We start from the raw sequence: 21,654 nt of genomic DNA, 5'->3' as shown, positions 1-21,654 counted from the left end.
TATAGACATGGAGTTAAAAAGACTGTTCTGCTTTATATGCCAAGCAGGAGTGGCATTTTTTAGGTATACTCATCTGGTTGGATTTCAATTTAGGGCTTGTAAATCACGTACCCGGATGTCCGGCAGGCTGGGAGGTGGACCATGGAAAAGAATTGGAATAAACTAAAATGACTTTTGCTGTTGGCTTGGCCAGTATACCTTACCAAGTGGTTTTCCCCTCAATTTTAAACAAATCAGTGTTAAATGGGGAAATGTACTCCATATGTTGCTGATACCTTTATTCTTAATTCATAAAAAATGCCATCTTCTTAGAGAGGTTGAATTTACAAGAATTGTTTGGACTCTTTTTCCTTAAAGAATGTAACAGTAGAAGAGTCACAGATTGCTAAGTTTTTTCATAGTTCTTGGTGACAATAATAAGGTCCGATATTGATCCCCCCCCCGCAAAGTCCCTAAGAGCAATTTCTCCCAATGTTTTAAAATTTCATGTTCCAAGATATGACTTTGTCCCCTTCCAATGAGTACAGGTTTTCTATTTTTGTTCACTTCCAAGTTTACCTGAATTTAATAAGGTCAACAAAACCCTGAAAAGCTTAAATATTTTTATTAGTGGAAAGAAAATAGGGAGTAGAACTCCAATTTATTGATAGCATTAAAATGCATTAAAAAAAGAAGAAACAGCCTTAGTTTGGAGACCTAAATCATCATTAGAGAGACAGATAGAAAATATTATCCTCACTCTGGTAATTATTTTCCAAAAAATCCATTTAAAAATCCTATTATTTAGTTTGGTCTTGTACCTTTCTCTATCCCATATCCTCCCCTCTACTCTAAAATTTAAATTCACCTGTTTTTTCATGACCCTGTCAATTCGCTACTGAGCTCCAATGTGGTTCTATGTGTTAGTGGCCTAAGGATCAGATCAGACATGCCTGAAATCCTTTGCTATTTATCAGTTTGGGTCCCCCAAGTATTAGGTCACCTCCATTTGTTTGTCTGGTGGGAACTGGCTTCCTCTTCCAGGGCTGGAGGCCAGATTGATTCAACACTAGAATAGAAACCTGGAACTGACATTGGTTTTGCAGATGTGCAAAAGAATCCCTAGAGCTCTGAAAAGAAAAAAAAGAAAAAAAAAAAAGAAAGAAAAAGGAAGGAGGAAAAGGACTTTGGGAAGAGAAGAGAAAGCGTTTTCAGAAGGCTGAAAACAAAACAGTTAATCATATGGTGAGTACCATGCTTGTTTCTGTTAAAGCGACTCACTTTCCTTTTTCAGACTATGGTTCAATTGCTTTTTTATGCCACTACTGAATAACCATCAGTTTTCCTTTGTTTTCTCTTGTTTATTGTTTTACCTGTGTCAGAAGGTTTTTAAATTCTCTCCTTCTAAATCAGAAAAGGAAGTGACTTTAAATGTAAGATAATCAGGAGGAAAAAGCAGGGCTTGATCACTGCAAAGATGAGCAACTAAAAAAAAAAAAATCTATGAGTCTTGGGATTGTCACACAAAATAGTTTACTATAGGGTATTTTCTCAGGACCTGAACTTCCATTATGCATAGTTTGAGGACAAATTTCCTTTTGATTTAGGGAAAGTTAAAATGGCAAATTTTTCCTATAGGTAAAGCCTTGGAGTGAGGCCAGCAATTACATCCAAAAATATAAAGTATTTTTTAAAATCTCATATTTGCCTGGCTCATCAGGAAATTATTACTTAGTAGTAGAAGTTTCCAGATTCCTAATAGTGCATGAAGTAAATGCCCTGGGTTAATATAGGTTTTTTTTTAAATATTAAATTAACCATTTAACATTTATTTAACTGTGGTCTAATTTCTTAATATCACTAGTTCTATTTTTTCATCTAAACTAGGAATAATAACATTAATGATAAGCCATAATATTTGGTGCTAATGTTAACATTCCTGTGCCTGTCACAAAGATTATTAATAAAAGTCAACAGACTAGGTGTTTCCTCTGACAGTAACTGACCAAGCAAATTAAATTCATAGATGGTCATTGGAAATCTCTTCCTTTATGCTTGAATTTCCTCAACTTTAGTTCATTCAGTGTTATTTGGAATTTTCTTTATGGGGCAGTGGAAACTTAGCTTAATAATGTCCCTTTCTTTCAGACATAACTGGCATTCTTAAAAATAAATATAATTTTAAAGATTTCCTTCATTAAATTCTTCTATTGGTGCTCAGCAGGATACAAATAGTGGAGCAGTTTATTTTATTTTCACTGTCTTTTATTTTGTCACAACCCTGCTTCTCTTAGATGCCACCTCTCTTGTGGGTGGAGCAAGGAGAGAGTACATTTGGTATGTAGCCCAATAGAATTCCTGAGAAATATCCCAGCTTTGCTGATGACAGCATGGCTAGTTTGGTCAGGAATTCCTAGGTCATCGTTCTGTAGTTTTGCACATAATTCAAAATTTTGTTCCTGTGACATAGTCTTTTTAGTAAGTTAATATGTGTGCATGTGCACACATACATGCTTACCCTAAACAAGATGCAGAGATAAATGGCACTTTAATGAAGTACATGGTTAAGAAAATCTGCACTATTTAAATAGTATATAATGCTCTGAGATTTTCTTCTATCTCTACACCAAGAAAGCTTGCTAGACTGGTGTGCTCACCCATGAGAAAAGGGAATTGAGTGTGTGATTAAAGGGAACTGTCTCTCTTTAACTAAAATTTTCTATGCAGATTCTTTGTGCTTTAAGATTTGTTCCTGAAAATCTTTTAAATGTTCTATAAAACTTTCCATCTTCGGGAGAGAAATTCACTTTTAGTCACTGATAATGTCTCTGTTACCCTATTCAGAACATTGTTAATGATCTACAGGTCAATGAGATGGCTAAAAGGTCAGATTCAGTACAGAAAGATGCGAACCATTTTGTGGGCAGGCTTTTGAATGAATTCCTCAAATAGATGTCTTTTAATTGTTTTAAAACCCAGACAGAATAACACTGAGTTCCACAAATACATCCTTTACTTTTGTACTGTAAATTTTTACTTTAGCATAATAGGTGCCAGTTATTCATCTCAGTACGTTTGCTTGAGGGATTCAGGAAACAATTTTGTGTTTACACACTTGGTATAATGAAAGGTAAGGTGTGAACACATGTGCAAAAGGGTTAAACTAGGATTTTCACTGATGTGATGCTCCATGTAAGAGCTTTGGCATATGTTTACCTGAGTACTGCAGGGGGTATAATATACTGATACCATTCTAGGATTTGTTTTAAAATTTTTTTAAACTTTTCTACTAGAAGTAGCCAAATTCAGTACAATGTCATATGAAAAATCAGATTTGCAAGTTTTGATGGAGGTCAAAGTGAATCATTAGTTTACTCTTGAATGGATAATCAAGTTGATCCACTATAGTAAAATACATATTTTCATAACAGAAGAGTAGTGTATAATGATGATGATAATGATGATGACTTTTATGTTGGCCATGTGAGCCAAAGTTTCTGTAACAGTAAATGGAGCAGGGATCAACTGATACAGATGCAGGAATTGTAGCCCTTTTTGATTCAGATGATGAAGAAAACAGGAATGACTAGTCAAAATGCTGCAAATGTTCATGCAACCAAATGGAAGGATCCAATGTTAGAACTAGGTCCAAAAATATATTGAGAGTGGAGTGAAGCATACTGGGCAGAATACCAGCACTGCCATTTAATGTTGGAAACTATAACTAACAAAATGCTACAACATGCCATGCGATACACAGAGACAAAAATACAAGTAAAATGTTCTGTATGCACCAATTGCAGTATTCAAGAATGTATTTATTATGACACCTCACTAGCTAACATGAAAGCATTCGTAGGTCTGCTATACTTAGCAGGGATTTCTCATGGTAACTGCAGGAATGTGAAAAACTTATGAAAAAATGATGCATCAAAATATGGCATAAAAATTTACCCCTGTAGATTGTTACAGTTTACCCCTAAAGAATTGTTACAGTTTCAATTTAGAAATTTATGCTGGAGCTCAATCATCAAGTCCTTATTTGTATACTAATAAATTGAATGAAGTAAACAGACTTGTTGCTCCTATCACCCAAACTAAATAGCATATGACATCTGACAATTAGTTTATCAGTTTCCAAATGATGTTACATTTTCTAACAGAGCTTAAGTTGACCAGCACAGGAATTGTGCACAGGAACAAAGCAGAAATTCCAAATAAAATATTTGCAATTTCAAAACAGAGAATTACATAGTACAATCTTTGAATTTCAGAAAGATTTACAATGACCTCATATATGGCAAAGAAAAACTAACTGGCATGGCTGATATCAACATTGCATCATGATGGAAATGTTGATAGGAAATCTCAACAAAATAGAAGCCTGAAATGGGAACTTTCTAAAGGCAGAATAGAAGTTGTTTATGAGTTATACAGCAACTATGATGTCACTCAAAACACAAGTGTTGGCCAATGGTTGTGTTTTACTTGATCCTAAACATGTACAGCACAAATAGTTTGATAGTTTACAAAGAAAATAACAAATGCAAAATATTGCAAAGAAGTTTTCTTAGAGAATTGGGACTATAACTCATAAGAGATCATTTACAGCAAAAGAAAAACAATATGCATCTCCCCAGCAAATTACACAAAAAATTATGGACCATAATAATGAGCAGACAGGTGAACAGATAGATACAGCATCCCAAAAACCTTCTACAACAATATGAAAACCAAAAAGTTGTAAATGCTTCCCTACAAGAAAGGACAGGAAAACAAAACATGCATGCTATCAGTGTAAGTAATGCTTGTATATGAAACATGAAATTTTCATGTGTAAAGACTGTATTGGGTGTACAGTTGAAGCAAAGATTACTTTTGACGCAGAGCTCTATTGATATTTTCATTATAGTACACATAGATTTTTATTTTTGATGTTATCTTTACATGTTGTAAGCAAATACACAGCTGATGTGAAAATTGTTGTCTATTCTAAGCACTCATAACATACTTGATATTTTATTTTACTGATATCTTATTTCCCTGCTAGTACATGTTATACAAAATAGTAGGAAGCTCCTGACAAAACAGGAAGAGGAGAGAGGTGACAAGAATGACCTTTCACATAGGAAAGGAAAGCTAAATCACATGTGCTATCAGTGTAAGTGATACGTGTGTTGTGATGTGTGAAGACTGCCTTAGATGTGAAAATTGAAGTAAAGATTATTTTTTAATAGTGCTATTGGAATTTTAATTCAGTTCATACAGAAATTTATTTCTTTTGTTCTTTTTTAGACTTTGTACATCAAAAACCAGACAATGTTGAAAATTTTGACATTTTTATCATAAATACTTATTATTTTTGTGATATTTTCCCCTGTAAGAACATACTTTTCAATATAATAAAATTCAAAAATTAAAATTAAAAGTTCATCAGTAGAAATATTCTGAAGAATAAATGTAGGTTTGACACACCCATGTTTATGACCCTTAAAAATGTGTTATGCTCCATGGGTTGGTGAAATTAAACAAATTCCTATGACTGAAGATTTCTTTTCTTTTCTTTTTTTTTTTTTTTTTTTTAATCTTTTTGAGACAGGGTCTCACTATGCAGTTCAGGCTGGCCTTGAGCTCACTTTGTAGCCCAGGCTGGTCTTGAACTCGCAACGATCTTCCTGCCTCAGCCTTCCGAGTGCTGGGACTATAGGCATAAGCCACCATGCCCAGCTTGACTGAAGATTTCTTAAGAATGAAAAAAATAACTGAAAAACTTATTTGCTTCAGTTTTGGTAAACAGTTTATTGAATATCTATTATAAGCCAGAGTCCAAATCTCTGCTATGTCACTGTACTGACAAAGGGTATGGTAAGATGTAGAGGGCAGATGTTCAGCAGGTCAATTACCAGTCTGATGAAAAGATGGGTAGAGGCTTTGGAAGGGTGGAGCATAAGACTGAATTCAGTGTAGAGCAGAAGTTCTTAAACTGTCATTTGCATAGGAGTCTCCTTGGAATTTATTAAAATTCAGTTCTTTCTGATCTTGGATTAGTCTGATGTTGGTGATCTGCAGAACACTGGTATATTATGTCAGAGAAGAGTGCCACGCACACACACATGAACACACACAGATATGCATACACAGTGATTGTGTATATTTATTTGGTACAGTATGACATTTCAGTCCATGTTTGCTATGCCTAATGAGCAAATCAGGGTAACTGGCTTACCTCAGACATTGATATTGATGTTAAGAAAATTAAAAATTTTCTCCACTAGCTATTTTGAAATAGTCAGGTAATTTCTGTAAACCTGAAAAATCCTGCTGTGGTACAGAACACTGAAGTCTTTCTTCCTGTACCAGTTACATCCCTCAACTCATTAACTATACTGTCTCCACCACATTCCACTTTTCCCAGATGTCAGTAACTACCAGGCTAGTCCTTAAACATTTGAGACCAACTTTTTAGGATAGTTTATCTTGAGAGTGAAGCTTAACCAAAGCTTGAAGACTGAGAGGGCAGAGTTATACAGGAAGAGAGAGAGAAGGAAGGATGGAGGAGGTACACAGTGAGTGGTGTGCCTCTGGAGTGTGAATCTGGAAAGTTCTAGTTCCATTGTTTTCAGGTGGAGATCTGACAAAAGTGGCTTTTTTTTTAGGGTTGTCTTTTCTGATGAACGTTTGGAAAGGAAGGCATCATCTTTTTCAAATAATGTTTCATAATAGCAAAATGAAAAAAAGAAAACGAGAGAGAGAGAGACAGACAGACAGAGAAAGGATTAGAGAATAAAGGAAATGACAATGTGTATCCTGGGTCTGATTTCACCCTCAGACTATTTCCACCACTGGAAATAGAGTGCTTGCAAAATGCTATCATAAGCAAAATTTTGTGTTATAATTAGAAAATTATCTCTTGCTAGAACACTTTGTGAAATTCTGCTGTGAGGTGTCAACAGGTCCTTTTTGGGGTTCTATCCAGCAGAGATCAACTGACTTGTAAAATGCAGCAGTGTTTTTTAAAAGCCACTATAAAATCTCAAGTATGTGGAAGGAGTTCATTGTGCTTGCCAGTACAGTTTTTCCAAAAAAGAAAAATTCTGCAAGGATCAAAGAGTGGAAGTGGGCTTTAACCTAGGGCGGGAGGTTTTATCATCAGAACAATTCAAACTGGTGATTTTCTGGCAAGGCAAGTAAAGGCAATGGGTCAGGTTAGAGCAGTGAGTATCTTAGCTTTTGAAGTGGGAAGGAAGTAATAGAGACTCAGATATAAAGGAGAAATGAGGAATCAGGGATAGACACTCTTCCTGAGTTGTGTCTCTGACCAAAGACTGCCTTGAGGGCTCTGGCTTCTTTAGTTTCCAGTTTTAGGACAGAGCTTGCTTAGTGCATCCTCCGATGCCTGCTCACCACATAACTAGCAGTGCCTCTGAGTAGGGGATTGGGAATGATGTCGGGGTTGCAAAGTAACACTCCAGGATTTTTTCTGTACTTTCTCCTTTTTTAAATGGATAAGAAAGCAGGCCAAACCAAAGAAGAAAGAAGTCAGAAACAGCAGTTACAGGAACACGTATTAAAGGGTAAAGAGTGAGGCAAGGAGGTGTTGAGAGTTCAAAACTAAGAGAGGAGCTTCAGGGAGGGACCATAGAATTCAAATCCTGACTTTACTCTGACTAGATATGTGATTTTTGAGGTCACTTTACTTGTCTGTGTCCTATTTCTACATCTACAAAACAGGTGACAGTATCTTAGAGAGTTGTTGGTGAGATTAAATCAATAAAATGTAAAGTTTTTAGAGCAGTATCTGTGCATAATTAAGTGCTCAATTAATGTCAGCTATTATCTAATTTGACATATATACAAACATCTAAATCCTTGGTTCACAAATACTTCTGTTCATAAACAACTGGGTTCATAAACGTAAGCACTTGGCAAAATCTTGCTTCTGTTCTTGAACTCCACATCTGGTGATGAACACCACAGCCACCTTCCTTGTATGATCACAAATGCAGCTATCTTCCTTAGAATCATGGAACAAATAAAGTTCATGAAATGAGGTAACACTGTAGATAGAGGCTTTCAATTCTATTAAGTCAACTTATTATTTACTTACTCATTTTTATTTATGCACATAATTTTTCTTGCTTGATGGCATCCAATTTTGTTTCTGAAATTGCCCCAAGATAAGCAGAACAGGGATTCAGTCATGTGGGTGCTCTGGCATCCTTGAATCTCTACGTAATGAGCTTGGAATGAAGTAAAAAAGAAGGGACACAGCCAGAATTCTCAGGGAGATAGTTAAGCACTTGTGCTTCTTCAATAATGAGAGCTAGTTCCTGGCAGAAGCAAGAAAAATGATATTCAGCTCACCAAGGTTTGATGCTGCCTCTAATGTCTGCACTAAAGCTGATGGTGCTCTCCAATTGGATGTGATATTGAACCAGCATGTGGTAGGCTTGATCATTCTGCCCAGAAAATGCCACTCTAACTCTTAGTCTCACATCAGTGCAGCTCCCAATGTGTCAGCAATGATCCTGATGTGGATTCATTGTGTGTTTGTGTGTGTGTGTGTGTGTGTGTGTGTGTATGTGTGTGTATGTGTTTGTAACTAATAATCATTTTTCCCATTTCACATGGTTGACTAAGAAGGCCAGGCTTTTATCTACGACTCACCTTTTTGCAATTGTGTAACCTACCATGATGCATGCTGGATGCATCACTTTTCTCTACATTCCTTTTTAGTTTTCTAAAAGCATTTCCACTTTGGCTCTTCTTATCTTAAATATCTACTTCATTGTATGCTGACCCAGATACTTTTGGAACAAGTAAAATTAAACAGTTATAAATTGCATCTATAAATCAGTTCCAGGAATTGATCATCCAACAAGATTGGTGTAGCAGGTTACTTAACCCTCTCTCTTGATACTTTGAGAATGTACCTTTTGAAGTGATTCCAAGGAAATCTAATATTATCAATGAACATCAAACTTCATAAATCTTCAAGTAGTTACTAAATATATCACTGCAGATATATAAAACTCAGGTGAATTCATTATTTAGAAATGACAGGAAAATATGCACATCAGTGTGACTGAACTGGAGAGATTTATGTTCTATAGAGAAAGCAACTGACAAACTCTGTACCTACTGTGCTTAAACAGCCAAGCATTCAGTCTTAAACAGTCTTAAAGCATTCAGTCTTAAACAGTCTTAAACAGCCAAGCATTCAGACCTGGTTCTCATGCTCAAAATGCAGATATTGTTAAGAACACACAAATATCAGCCTGAAAATATGTTTAAAGTTTTAGAATTATAACAATGGAGTTCTATTTAGGGTTGGACATTTTAATCTATTTTTCCTCAGCACCTTTTGTTTCAGAAAACAATACTGAACTTCAAATTTTCTCTTAGCTGGGTTCTAAATAAGAAAACAAACAAACAAAAATATCCATCCTGGAAACAAAGTTGGTTTTCACGTAGAAAATTCTCCCTGCCTTTTCAAATAGCAGGAAAATGTCAGGGAAATAAAAGACCTAACCTGGAGATTAACATCCTTTCTGACTGTCAAAAGTTCACGTTGTGACGATTTTTCCAGTACTGAAGAGGGCAAGTGCAAACACAACCTTGTGCATGTTTTTCTTGGGGTTAGGGTGGGGCAAGGTTGTGGGGAGGGCAAGACTGTGTTGCCCTTTTCTACAATGTGTATACAAGCTGCATATTTTTCCTGACTTAATAATTTATTTACCTGTCGCTCAGTTTACATAGTTAGGAGTAAGGGCCATACAATTTGGATGTTTTTCAAAAATGCCTAAGATATTTATGAAAACATAAAAAGAGATAAAACATAAGCATTGAAAAAAGTATACTGACATTTCAAAACAGGTGTTATTGCTTATCATCATATTTATTTTATACAGGGAAAATGATAAAATTGAGCAAACTGAATAAATAAAACAATTTTTTAAATCTTTAATTGTGTTCTATATGGTTCGCAAGGATCACACTTGGGTCTGGAATTTATTCATCTCCAAAGCAGGAAAAGAGTCTCCCCGCTTCTAATAAATAAGTGAACTTTTGAGATCTTCTCATCTTAGCAAAGTGAACCATTTTTTTTGTATAGATCTACGTAAATCAAGTGATCTGTCATGTATTATAATTTTTTGAATCAGTATTGTGATAGATATCTGTTTAGGGACCTTTATAAAATGTGGTAGTATTAAATTTTCCCAGCATGCAAATAATTCAAATACAATGAAAGAAATAAAGGAAGAAATAAAAATCAGGCAATATGCAAACTTTTCTTCTGGACTCTGCTATTGTGCTTCAATTGAGAAGAAGGCAGCATGAAAATTCTAATTGAGAAGGAACCCTCCACATGCCACTGGGAAGAGTTCCCAAAGGCATAAATCAGTAGTTGAGAACTCAGAACACAGATTGCCATAGTAAAATGATGGAAGTTGGGCCCTCGTCGACTGTTAATTTACAACAGGGGATTCATAAATTTGTGAAATGAATAAATAAACTCTTGCAGTGATTCCCACACCAAGCTATGCTTCAAATTTTTCTGGGAATTATACTGGGAAACTAGGTTTTGAATCGAATAAATCTCCTTTTATCTTGTATCTTGGGGCTGGAAAAATAACATATAGTCCAAAAGAAAAGGCAGAAAGAATGTGGTCACCTATTTCTGGGATATAGTCTTTTCTGTCAAATTTGAAAGTCAGCACACATCTACTTTCCTTGATGGACTTCTTTTCCAACTTTGGTCCCAAACTCTCAGAAATCTGAGACTTTCTCACTGTCCTAGGTGGGCTACCTGCCTCTGCTGTCATTCTTTCCATGGACTCCATGTCAAAATTTTCTGGCTCAACCTTTCTTTTCTCAAACCACTTAATACTTCTGTTAGTTTAGGGGTTGTCCAACTGAGTGAGCGAACAAAAACTCTTTAACATGTCTAGAGGTATTATTATATACAAACTTTACAAGACACACATTGGTAGTTGAAAAGTATAATGATATAAAATAAAATAACCTAGGCTATTCAGTGAGGAAGGCTCAGGGAACAGAACTGGCAGAAGGAAATGAGAGCTACAGTAGGTTAATACTACAGGAAGCTGTTTTATTGACCCAAAGCTGGTCTCCACAATTTACGCCTGATACTATTTGCTTTGTGTATTTGTTTCCTTTGGCATAATACGTATAAATTTTGTCTTCTTAGCAAGGCTGACATTTGTTTGAGTATAGGAAAATCCTATGTATAGTATTCCTTTCATTTTTCCCTTTAAAGTGTTAAGGCTCACAATAGATTGTCTTTATTTTTTTTTGAGCTCAATTTCTAAGGCTCACAATAGATTTTCTTGTTATTTGGTGAGACTGATTCAATTCATTCAATTTTTAGACCATCTACGCTTGAAGTATAACTCACTGCATAATTATTTCTGTACATGTAGTTGCACTTTAATTATAAAATTATGAATATTAAGATTTTGCATATTTTACATAAAATATATTTTTTCTATTATAGATTCTAATTTTGAGAATTTTAAAACTGTAGCACTTCATAAAAAAAAAGCTAACATAGTGATGATTTCTTTTGTTCAAAGATGGTATTGAAATGGTTCTATGATAATTTTCTTTTTGTACTTTTGGCAACCAGTCATTTAACTATTAAAAAATTGCAGAAGAGAACCAATATGAATAAAATATCATGGAGGAATTTCTTTATCAGTTTTAAATAACTAGCAAAATCTGAGTTGTCAGAGAATAAGAATTAAGAGTCATGAAAGAATCATCTCTGAGTAATCTCTGAAAGCAAAGCTCTGTCCTTCCCATGCTGTTCTGAGCTCTGTTAGGCAGGCCTGATTGAGAAAGCTGGGAGGCCCTCTTGCAGTACTGCTGATGACAGTTTTAGTACTGATACAAAATCTTTAGTAGGTTCTCCTAATGACCTCTATATTTTTGAACTTGTAATAGACTTTTGTTTTCCATTTTAACAATTAGGCAAAGCCAAGTGTTTCTGATTCACTATTTACAAAGTACAGGATGGTGTGTGAAATAATGAGAATAGAATGAAGGGAAATGAAACTTCTTTTTCCAATTAGGACAACTCCTAGTGGTCTCCGTTCAACCCTGTTTATATTGCTTTTTTCTTTGTGCTAGCATTTGGCATCTTTTTTGAGACGGCTAAGCTTAGATGTTGAAAGTGTGATCTCTGAAGCCACCAGCCTCGGTGCTTTTCCCAGCTCTACTATTTACCACCTGTATGACTTGTCTGTGTCAGTTGTGTCACAGGTAAAATGAAAAAATAGTGCAAATTACATAACCCATGAGACCTATGTGAATGAAAACAGCTTCGGTCTAGACACCCTTAAAGCACATTCTAAACAGAGAAGCTAGAATAATTCTTTCATTGTTCCAGGTTGTGCTCAGCACACCATAAGAAGACATTCTATCACCAAACCTCTTGTCCAGCCCCAGAATGATTCTTTCAAAGCCTGGGTTGGATTATATCACTCTTCTCCTTGTTACCCTCACTGCCTCCTCATTTCCTGTGTGTGAAAGCCAAGGTCTTGGTGGTGAACCCTTCACATCTCCTTGACTTCAGCTTCTGCCATTCTGTTTACTTTCTCAGCTTTGGTCCTGTTGGCTTTCTTGCTGTTTTTCAAATATACTTAGCATGCTCCTGTTTGGCATGTTTGCCTGGTCGTTTCCTCTGATTTAAACATTCTTTCCTGGGTATCTTCTAGCTCATTCTCTTACTTCTTTTAGGTCATTGTTTGAATGTGACCACTACACGGGTATCTCACATGAACTGGATTCTTCCCTGTTTTGCTTTTGGAATATTAATAACTAAAAAAGTCTCAATCCAATTGAAAATTACAATTTATTTTTATTTGTAGTCTTTTATTTATATTAGTTGTTTTGTAGATATTGTTATTAGAAGCAAGTAGATTCTCCAAGAATTTTGTCGCTTGTATACTGCATCTCAATGATGTTTGTAATGCGGTTAAGACCTAGCTTAAACAACATTGTGAACCGGATTAAGTTGGATGTACTTTGTTCTCCTTTCTGCATTTTTAATTCTGTTCCAGGTTTTCTGATTGGAGGTGAGGCAATTTCTATCATTATGGAGATAAATTATTTTATAAAAATGTTTGAGTTAGCTATTAATTAATTAAAGAAGAATCCTTCTCACGAATATCTGAGTTTTATTACAGGAGTAGAAAGACATGCTTACCATGAAGTTCAGAGTCTCTGATAGTGGATGTTGTGGATATGTGGTAGATCAGGGGTGATAGACAGGGAGGCATTTCCACTGCCTTTGAAATAATATTGCAAGGAAGAAAATTTTGATTTAAAAATTGTTAGTAGCTTAGATCACCCCATTCATTACAAGCTTCTTTGAACCACCAAAGTGGGAGAGAGACAGAGAACAGTAATGGGTCCAGTAACATCAAGATACTTTCAATTAAATCTTTATTTCCTGTTAAATTGTTACAGTAAAAAGGTCATAGGACTATGAATCAGAAGTCCTGGCCCTATCTATAATTAAGAAACATTAATATTCCACCATAAAGGGCTTCAGTCAGATATGCATGGGGGTTTATCTCTACTGATGTCTCAGATATAAAACTAATTGTTTCTAGAGTTTAGTAACTGAGTATAACTTGATAGCTGAGAGCTTTTTTTAATGGAGAAGAATGTGGGCATGTTTTTAAGTGCTCAATGATATACTGCTATGAATTTCAGAAACAGATTAAGAAAGGGCCCTATAATTCTCTCGCCCAATGAAACTTTTGTTTCCTTCATTTTCTTTCTTTGTCCTGCAGAACTTGTGGTTCCAAAAAGTGAAGGAGACTGTCATGAACATGAACTGTATCCTATTGGTAGCATTGGCTCTGTTGCTGAAGGGCATGCTTGTCTTATTCTATGAAGGAAAAATCTTTCCCTTTATGTCTGGGGGAAAGTTTATACTGTGTCCACCCATATTATGTTTGGCACTAGTTAGCACCATTATTTTTCTCTTTTCATGTTTCAAATGGGGTGAAATTCACAAGCAGAAAGAAAAACACAAGTCCAAGATCTTTCACTGTTATATGTTTTATAAAAAGTCAATTGAAACGAAATGAATCAAAGCTGATAATTTTTCTCAATAGGCTGAAGTAGAAACAAGCACTGTTTCCTAGTTTTCTCAGCCTTACTATAGTTGTAGATACTCTCTCAATGAACTGTGAGTGACTGCTGGTCCTTACCAGATGAAAAAAAATCATGGGATTGTTTCAACATTCTCTTTGTTTGCCTTCTTACAAGTAAGTTTTTCTGATCTTAGGGGCCAGATGTAAAATCATGAAGATATGTTGGAAGGGGTGATGGGAATTTTCTAAGATTAAGTGACCCTGCCATGTCTGTAGACATGAAACTTACACAAAGTAAACAAAACACCATCTATAAGTTCAGCATGCATGTAAGTGTGTATGTATATATGTGTGTGTGTGTGTGACTGTATGTGCATAAGTCAGTTCCTGTGTACATGGCACCACTCAAAGGATGCCTCAGAAATTTTCTGGTAGTGACTGCATTCCAGTCTAATTTCATAATCAATTGGTTTAGGAAAATTAGAAAAAAGTCATCTTTTCTCTCAAAGTTTTGGTAAAGTTTCAGTAAAAATGAAGAGAAGGCAACCAAACTGGATTTAACAGAGTTAGGAATATTCTTCTTCACTCTGTCTTTGGTGGGCTAGAGGTTAAGCCTAATAAATAAGGAGAATGAGATCTGAAGACTTATCTTCTCCTACATTGTAAGATATTGAGAAACTTACTGTTCTCCCAAAATTGTGTGTCCTCCTTCCTCATTGGCCCAGAGGAGAGTGAATGTATCCATCAACTCTGAAAGTGCAGGATGGCCTGCTGCAGTTCTGGTTACTTGCTATGAGACTGTGGCACACTGTTTCACAAGCCTGGACCTCAGCTTTCCTCTTCTGTATAAATGAAGGTGTTAGATATGACGATCTCTGTAGTTCCCTTGAGTGGTTGCACCTTCTGGCTAGCACTTTGGTTCTCAGAGCAACAGCTTCTGTGTCACTTGGGAGTTTGTTAGGAATGCAGTCTTGGGTCTTTCTCTAGACCAAGTGCAGCAGAATCTATTTTTTCACAGCACTCTGATAGATCATGTACATGTTAACTCTTGAGAGGCATTACTTTAATGTTCTTTTTCATTTATCTATTTCACTGATGGTAATAAACATTTTAAGCATGATTCTGTATTGACAATCAAAATATTGTTTAAGCTACATTTTAAAAGTGTAAGAAAAATGCATGTGTATGTATGGAAGAGAAAGGAGATATTTGATTAAAATGGAGAATTAACTCAATTTAAAAAAATAATTTAAAATGTTTTCAATTAGATTTTTTTAAGGTGGAAAATTAACTGAGTTTTGATTAGAGTGGTGAAAGTCTCATGCTCAGAGTATAAATGTATTTGAGAAGGTAAAATAAAGACTAACAATTAAATATTTATATTTTCCTTCTTGATATCTTTCCCAAAGAGTTAAAGGAATCACACCATAGTGAAATATTAAAACTCATTTTTAATAGCAGCAAATATACAACAGCTATGTTTTGAAACAGCTTAGATGCATATCAACAAATGAATGGATGAATAAAATGTGTTTTTTATATACAATGGAGTACTATCCTGTAATTAAGACAGATAAATTTGAGATACTTTTAAATAGATGCATCATTAGACACATTTTTAGGTAAAATAAATTGGATATGCATGTTTAAATACCACATTGTTTCTTGTGTGAGAAACCAAAAGCAAAAATGAGGACTGAAATGGATGATAGATATTGGGAAATAGGAAGAAAATGTTCAAATAGGAAGGAGAACAGAGGTGGAAGGTGGGGGGAGCAAAAGAAAGGAAAAGGAGAAATGAATATAGGGAAAAAATAGAAACAAAGGTTTTGTAAACAAGGATGGGAAGAAGGGTTGAAGGGAGAAGAGGGGAATGGGGATAAAAATTATTGATAGGTACAGTACAAATTCCCTATGGTAATGTGATCACTATATATAATGAAAAAGTACCAATAACATTAGTTTAAAATTTTAAATATATAGAGTATGAATTGGTCAGATAATTTTTCAACAGAATCTGAGAAGTGTTCCTCAATTACATCAGAATAAATGGTCTTTGCTCATCCTTGTATCCAAAGCAAAGTTCTAGAGTCTGCTAAACACTGAAATGTCACTGGATTCTAAGACATAAGAGTAGGAAGGGACCATGGAGATGCTTCAGTTCATCTCAGTTCCTCCATGGGTAGATGAGAAGGCAAAGAAAGGGAGGAGTTGTGATGTATTCGTTTAGTGTCAGACAGATCACCTGGAGGTAGAGCTGGAATCAGAATCATGTTTTGGAAAGCAGACTAGGAGCACTGAAAATGAAGTCAAAGACTTTGTCACATTTATTTATGTAAATGTTAGTGAGAGCTTCATTAAGAATCAGTGATATGAGTGAAGGAAAGGGTATAATAAGAGAAATGGCTGAAGTAGAGGCTTTAGGATTTGATGTGTAGCAGAAAATGCCCTCCTCCAAGCCGTATACTTCAGTTTCTATTAGTTGCTCAGGTAACAGTTCCTATTACTTTTATTTGTTCGAAATGGCTAGTCACTGTGATGCATATTGTAAGAACCAATCAAAGACTGTCAAATACGCTGCTTCTGTACCTTCCGCTTGCTTATCTCACATAGGTCCCAAACTACCGATGATCATGTCCTACCATTTTTTTTCTTAGTCAGTGCCTGTGGACATAAATAAATCTGCCTGCAAATCCTAAGTGTCGTTTCAGTTCTTCTGTTTACTGTAGAAGATGTTCCTTCACTACAGGGCAGTAGTGAAGGGGAAATAAGAGTGTTTGGTGACTGCTGAGTTTTGATAAATGCTATGGAGAGAAGAGCATTTTAAATGAAGTTAGGGGTTTTGTAAGGAGGACTTTTAGTTTGAACATTAACCACACAGAAATCCAGAAACTAGTCTTTTTAAAGTATTCTGCAAGTGATACTTGTTTCTGCTTTTCCCATTCTATCTCACTTTGGCAAGAAACCTTTTCAACTTTGCCAAATTTGACTTGTAATTAATGACTTTTTTCTTCTATGGAGACTTCCATTCTTTCTTCTAATTCCTATGGCTCTGTATCGTTCATTCATTACTTAATTTTATACAATGATAAATAATGTATTTATTCATTATTAATGCTGATATTCATTATTTAGCAATGCTCTGTTCTGGCACTGGAATCGCCTCTTCTATAGAATATGCATTCTAGTGTCAGAGATAAATAATACATATACAAACAGTAAGTAAATATACAAAGTAATTTCAGATGACAACAGTGCTATAGAGAAAATAAAACAGTGATGTGATAAAAGATAGGCAACTACTCTCATACTGTTTTTAATGGAATGACTTAATTGTGCAATTTTCATAAGGGCAGAGATCTAGCTTTCTGTGCTTTTTTTTTGTTGCTTGTTTCTGTACCAGGGTTTGAACTCACAACCTTGCATTTACCCAGCAAGCTCTTGAACCACTGAGCTAAATCTCTAGCCTAACTTTCTGTCCTTTTAGCATTCTTCTTCACGTAGTGGCCTCTTTACAGTTTATTATTAAATTTCTTTTTGAGTCAGTAAGTGTTTTGGATACTTACTCTAGACCCTACTTCAATTCTAATATTGCTGTTATATAAATATCCGTATTTAGAGCTGGCCAGGTAGCTCTAATGCTATCAGGGTGGGGGTGGGAGGATAAATTTGGTATGAAGAGCAATATAATTACGAATAGAGAAAATCAGATGTATATCCACAAGTCTTCTGGGAGAAATTGTCCTTTCTGATGTAAGCAGCTGCACTGAGATTTAAGCTCTCAAGCTGTTTGATTATCTTTTGTAAGTGAGAATTTATATCCCGTATTGTTGGAATTGTGCATTTCTCAAACTAGAGTCACTCTTAGGTGTTGAAAGATTCTCAAACCACCTCTCTAGTGCCAAAACATTTCTAGTCAACTCCCTAAAACATGCTTTTTATCTCAGCTTCCCCCATCTCTTTAGGGGAATACCAGCATTTAAAACAATTTGGTTGTTTGCTTTTTAACTTCCTAATCTGACTAATTTAATTCTGAGTCATAAACTTCTAAAGTTTATTGCAGATCTAATCTTCCCAAAAGTTTCTTTATAGCAGCTATTCTTTTAATGTCTCCTATAGTTAACAGGAAATATTTCATAGTTCAATTATACATTCAGATTTTTTGGTATTATTTTATATTTTGATATGCTTACGCTGTGCATTACAGCAAACTAACTAAATGATTATGTAGTATTTTTAATGCAAAAATTGAAGGAAAAACTGGCTTTAGGAGATAAAAGGTGGAACTATGACAAAATAGATTTGAATCACTTATGCCTAAATCTGTCATAATTATTCCAAAATAATTCTCCATCTTTTATGGTTCAATTATGATGTTGAGGTCTGGTAGCCAGAATCCTGTCTGAGCATGATGGCTGATTATAGTTTTTGTTATGGTGGTACGTTTATTTATTCACACTCTTGGAAACTACTGAAAAGCTACTCAGTGTATCTACAGAAACCCTGGCCACCAACCACTGACCAAATGCAGGCCAGTCTGCAATGGTGCTAGGCCCTCTGCCTGTCCCTTCACAGGTGTATTTCACTAGCCTTGTTTTTCCATCTTTGTTTTCACTGTTCTACTCTGCTTCAAGATCTTCTTGGAGGTATCCATTGCTGGATGCTCAAAGTGAACACATCCCGACTTTCACAACAGTTCTCTCCAGTCCAGGCTTTCCTCGGTAGAACTTGTTAACAGATCCTTCCTAGCCCCGAGGGTGGAATCTGGACAAGTTCTAAATTTTGTTTATCTTGAGAACATTTGGAAACAAGAAGTTATTCTTAAATGCTCAAGAATGGAAAGTGTTACAGAAGTTAAAACATCTGATATGTTTACTCTTTTTGTTTAGTCTATGCAATGTTAGGATAAAAATATTTAGAATTCTACAGTGAATTATTAATTAAAAAAACTCTTTACCTTTATACTGACCTAATTGATTCCTTACCTTGTTTTTTAATTCTTTTTACAAATATTTAGTTGACTCTTGTGTACTGGGCAAATGCTCGGGTATTCTGGATGACACAATGAACAAGCCCTTTTGTACTAGTCTCATAGAGTTTATGTTCTGTGGAAACGTGTGGAAAAGGACATCAACAAATGCCTAAATTACAAATTGTGGTAACATTATGATAGAAACAACAAAATTAGTAGAGGGACAGCAGTAGGGAGAATAGAAAGGAAAGGAAAGAAAAAATAGTTCTCTGATTTCTAATTCTGTCATGTAATTTTTAATTTTAATTTTTAAGAAATCTGTGCTATTAACATAGTTGAAAAGCTTTAATTCTTTTTCTCTAAATTCTAGCCATTTTATCCTGCTATTCTTTTAAGATTAGCATACTTGGGGACTACTATGACTAACACAGAATATTTCATTAATTTTTATTTTGATTATATGTTCCAATAATATTTCAGTCATATTGGATTAAATAAAATGTATTCTCAAAATTAATTTTAACTATTTCATTTTATTTTTTAAATGTAGCTGCCAGAAAATTTATAATCACATATGTTGGTATCATATTTCTATTGAATAGTACTGGAGTAGAATCTTGGGATAAAAATCTAGATTATGTTCTAAGATGAATATTCTTAACAACAATTAATATAAAAAGAGATAAATTTGATTGGGGAAATGTACATTATAGTGTCACCACTTTTTATAAGGACTCACTGCAATTCTTACTTCTGCCAACAATAAAAGTTTCTTGAGAAGAAGGAATAAGCATTTGCTCAGCCTTTAGCTCCCTGTTCACAAGGTACATATTGTTATTATTTGGGGAAACATTGTAAATCATGTAATCTCATCACCCTGAAGAATGATGATCTATCAAAAAGCCATACACAGCCCGGGGATATAGCTCAGTGGCATAAGCTACTGCCTGGCAAGCACAAGGTGCTGAGTTTGATTCCTGGTTAAAAAAGAAAAACCATACAATTCAGTATAAAATAAAGAATTAAGAACAAGCAATCCCTCAAAGTTGCAAAAGTTTATGGGCAACAAAAATTGAAGAATGGAAATGACACTGGAGATTTATCAAGCATCAAAGGATACTAAAATTAATTTTTGATTAGACACATTTAATTTGACCATTCTATAACAATAATCATGCTGTATACCTTGAGGGAGGAGAAAAAGAGTAAACAGGAACTGTGCAATTATTTTTCTTTGGTTAGAATACAGTGCTTAGGAATTTTTTCCAGGCAAAAACTGGAATAGCCTTGAGGTAAACTAAAGAAGCTATTTGACTTAAGTCAAATGCAGTGTGCTCAGCTGTTTATTTAAGTGGTTTTGTTATTCTTCTTGACTTTGGTAGTACTCGATTCCCTTGCTTTTGAACAAATGTCAATAGTGAAAAAGATAGGAACAAAGTGAAAAAAGAAAAAATTGCTCCGAAGTGAAAAGAGACACTCGTCTTGTGGGGAATATGCATATGTCCACTACACACAATACTGTGAATACTGGTGAAATTTATTTAAACATGTCTGCAATATTATTCTCTCATCTATTATTCTTCTGTGGCTGTTTGATATATTTATGTCTCAAATTACAGGTTTCAGTTGTTCTAGGTAAGATAATGATGATTGCTAATGGGGTCACTGGTTAAAACTGATCGATCTGTACCATTGACTCTACGGTTCTAACACTGTTTATAATCTACTAACACACAGCAGTCTCGGTGGGCCTGTGGCATGGTAAGGTCAGTTGTGAGAAAGGGAGAGCAGGCATCTGCTTGAATATAAAGGCTTTCCTACCTGTAAGAGGAATGACAGGGTGGTAAATTCACTCTTTTTTAAGTACCTTCAGGAATAATGTAATTTCATTAAAAAGTAGTCAGTTTTTAAACTTCAAAGAGAGACTTTTCCACGAGAAGAAAAACATTGCTATTCATTTGTTGTAACATTAATACTTGGCAATTTTATTTTATAACTTTGTATTTAAAAATACAATCAACTCATTGGAAAAGTAATCATGAAATTTGGATTGTATTCTTATTTAGCTGTGTGGCTTTAGAAAATCAACTTTGCTTCTCTGGGCTTCATTTTTCTTACCTGTCCAAACTGAGAGTGTGGATTATGAGAACTTGCAAAAAAAATCCTTTCTGAGAATTCTGACCTTAGAATGAGGTGCCCAGAGAATGGTTCTGTGTTAGCAGAGGCAGGTTAGGAAAGGTCCAAGGTCCTAGGAACACAGAAAATATATTCTAGTTCACTTGGTAACTTTGTAAAGAGGCAGATTCTGACTTAGTGTGTCTGAGGTGAGGCTGAGTTTGTACAATTCTAACTAGGTCTCAGCTAAAGCCCATGCTTCTCACCCATGGGCCACACTATAATTAATAAAATACTGACCAACCCCCAACCCTCACCCTTAATTTAAGAACAGAAAGTATTCTGGATGGATCGGCATTTCCCAAAATATATTCCTTAGAACGCTAGTCCTATGAAATGCTATTAGAAAAAACTAGATTTTTTTTAAACCTTTGATCATAACATTATTGATTTGGGTTA

The 21,654-nt window shown here is 35.1% G+C and overlaps 1 protein-coding gene across 4 annotated transcripts in view; it reads right to left on the bottom strand.

Annotated features, from left to right (window-relative positions):
• Col8a1 (collagen type VIII alpha 1 chain) overlaps window positions 1-21,654 on the bottom strand; it is a 149,490-nt gene that overhangs the window by 84,268 nt on the left and 43,568 nt on the right. For 2 of the 4 annotated variants that reach the window (XM_063224820.1, XM_023564857.2), the window contains exon 2: window positions 21,199-21,328. The exons of the other annotated variants lie outside the window; for them this stretch is intronic. The gene's annotated coding sequence lies outside the window, so the exon portion shown is untranslated. The remainder of the gene's footprint in view (window positions 1-21,198; window positions 21,329-21,654) is intronic. 4 annotated transcript variants of the gene reach the window in all.

The sequence above is a fragment of the Cavia porcellus genome, unplaced genomic scaffold, assembly GCF_034190915.1.
Source record: "Cavia porcellus strain 051 isolate PalLab524CR breed Dunkin Hartley unplaced genomic scaffold, mCavPor4.1 scaffold_15, whole genome shotgun sequence".
NCBI lineage: Eukaryota > Metazoa > Chordata > Mammalia > Rodentia > Caviidae > Cavia > Cavia porcellus.
The sequence above is the reverse complement of the archived record's forward strand: the minus strand, read 5'-3'. Positions and strand labels throughout refer to the sequence as shown.